At 36.9% G+C, this 2,998-nt stretch overlaps 1 pseudogene; it reads right to left on the reverse strand.

Annotated features, from left to right (window-relative positions):
- Positions 1 to 303: 303 nt before the first annotated feature.
- LOC120781973 lies at positions 304 to 1,151 on the reverse strand (annotated as a pseudogene).
- Positions 1,152 to 2,998: the final 1,847 nt, after the last annotated feature.

The raw sequence follows: 2,998 nt of genomic DNA on the forward strand, positions 1-2,998 counted from the left end.
GCGGGAATTCCCGCTCTTCAATTTTGTATGGAAAAATTAAGTGATTATCTAGCAGCCCGCTAAATTCAAATGAACGCGAACGTGTTAAACAAAATAAAATGTATATGTATGTACCAGTTGTTGGATTTATCATTGGTATGTTGATGTGATATACATCGTCCCCTCTCCAAAACAAATGGGGTATTGCAAATGCATCATAACAGCGATGGAGTTCTGAAATACGTTGCCAAATTCTCATTTCTACGATACTAAACAATGTCTCGTGACTGAAACTGTTCGCCAACCACAACAATGGCTACTTCATCAATCGTTGGTTGCATTGAATCGTCTAGTGTGCTCCCCAATTGGTGTTTTATCGGCTTTTATTATGATTTTGTGGTCATCGGAGGGCATCCGTTCGAGTGCCACTTTAAGCAATTTCACCAATTCATTGTGTTGATGAAAAAATGTTTGCAATTCATTCACTATTGATCTTCTCGTATTCGTCGAAATTGCACAGCGCTTATTTAATTCACGATTCTCACCAGCAATGAAATATTTTTGCAAAAATTTATGATCACCATCGGGGAATGGTAGCAAGGACCCAGCCTTATGGTATAATTGACCTTGAATCGGTAACGGTCGAGAAATATATATAGATGATAACGGATCTTAATTTCTAAAAACATCGAACACAGGGACGGCACATAAATTAAAAATGATATTGCTAATTCCACACGAAGAAATTCACCTTAAACGTCGGCATAAATCCATCTTTTATGATATTTGTAGCTCCAAAAGATGTCATTTGAAAGCATGAATTGTATTTTTGAATATTTAAGAGGAAATGCTTTGACGTTGGCGAATTACCAAAAACCAATGAATGCAAAGGTTCTGGCGGAAGTTCTAGCACCGGTAATTTGACTTTCCCACCAGCACAACACATGCCAGGCGTTTCGTTTATGAATTTAAATGCTTTGCAATGTATATGTACATTCTATATTCATCTGGCCAATGTAGGCATACATGCTGTAATCAATGGTGGCATCGTAATTGAAAGCCGCGTGTTCCATTTGACGTATATCATAAACGGACGTACGCCCACGACGGTTTCTTGGTGCTTCACTCTTATCCAAGTGAGTTCTCCGTCTGTGTCGTTGTGTTTCCATTTCATTTCGTCGAACACGATCTTCTTCACTTTGTGATCATCGATTTAACGCTGTAGCATTTGATTGACGTGAACGTCTGCCAATGTTTGGTCGTCTTGAACGTGGCATTCTTTCAGTACAGTGTATGATTTCTAGAAAAAATTATACATTTAATTCAAACTTCAATGTGTGTGCGTGGAAATATGAATTCACATACACTCACACTGGACATAACCTCAATTGTGCAAATAAAGAAAACACTCACCGATATCAAATTAAAATTGTGAAAATTAAGTAACGCTTGGCAATTGAACTATATATATAAAAATGAAGCAATTAAAATACAATTAAAAAAGAAACACATGGTTAACACTCACCAAAAGTATGTTTGTTCAAAATGAGAGCAAGATATAAAAGAACTCAAAGCACATAAGAAAACTATCAACTGAATTCCAATGACAGCAAATTAATACTCTGTACGCAATGAGAGCACGATGTAAAATTGATAAATCGTATTGAAAATACTTGATTTTGGTACAGTGTATTTACTCACAAAAAATGTCAAACTCAGGAACGGCTGCACCGATTCCAAACAAACTTCACACAAACCACCTCCTTATAGATAGGAACGAACTCTAAAATTTTTGTGTCAATCGATTAGGCGGTTCTTGAGTTATAAGATTACCAAGGAAATGTAACTTCTTTTTATATATATAGATTAGTTATTTGATCACAATTTTCTCAGTTTATTGATTTCATATCGAGGTGTACGGAAAATTTTTTTGCCAAGTGTATGTATATAAGTTTAAGCCAATGAATTATGATGGTCACCCACGTAACATATTTTGACTCAGGCGATTATCCCATCATTATGTTTAAGTAAATAGTTAACGGCTTCGCGAGCACTTGCAATGCAAAAGTACGTGGAATGCTGGGAGAGCGGTGTGTGTTGCTGGCAGCGGAGACAGAGCGCCCGCTGGCCTTATGGCTATTGGTTCTAATTGGAATAAAGTATTAGAGAGTGCGCAAGCGGTATCTTATTGGAGTGTTGTTGGTTGGAAATACTATGGATTGCAGCGGAGAGTGAGCAACGGAAAATGACCAGTGGTAGCTTTAGGGTATTCTAATTAGAATTAAGTCTTTCTTTCTGTTTGCGGCAACTGGACTAATCAGATGTATCATCAATGCGCAAAGTGGTTATTGGTTAATAAATTTTTGTAAACCACATTTACACATCACATGCCTACATTTTTAACAAAATTTAATAAAAATATAAAGCTAGAGCTATTTTTTCACGTGTGGTACCTTCTTTTAGTGAGCGTATCTAAACTTGTTAAAGCATTAGTAAAATTCTATAGAAATAAAAGTAGGTGCAATTTTTTTTCCCGATTAAATCAGCCTATTTCTTTCAACCAAGTTTGGTACCTTCAATTAATGAGCGAGTCTGATTTTGTTAGCCTTTTCAATTCATTAGTCTTACAAGATAAGAAAAAAATAGACATGATGCTGATGAACTTCAAACCTTTCTTGCAGCGGCGATATCGGCTGCCTTAGCTACGCAGAAACAAGATTTTGAATATAATTTACATGAAATTACAAATAAATTTACGACAACATTTACTGCCAATGTAGAATCTTTTACAGAAGTGCAGATTGTGGTTAATGTGCAATGCGATGAAACCCTCGACCTCGTCAAATCCTTGCCCGAGTTCGACGGCAAACAAGAGAACTTTGTCTCATGGAGGCAAGCGGCGCAAACGGCCTACAAACTGTACGAAAGGTACGATGGAAGTGCAAAACATTACCAAGCGGTCGCAATAATCAGAAATGAAATAAGAGGCGCCGCAGATGGTGTTTTGGCTTCATTCAAT

Source organism: Bactrocera tryoni, unplaced genomic scaffold (genome assembly GCF_016617805.1).
Source record: "Bactrocera tryoni isolate S06 unplaced genomic scaffold, CSIRO_BtryS06_freeze2 scaffold_800, whole genome shotgun sequence".
In the NCBI taxonomy this organism is placed as follows: Eukaryota; Metazoa; Arthropoda; class Insecta; order Diptera; family Tephritidae; genus Bactrocera; species Bactrocera tryoni.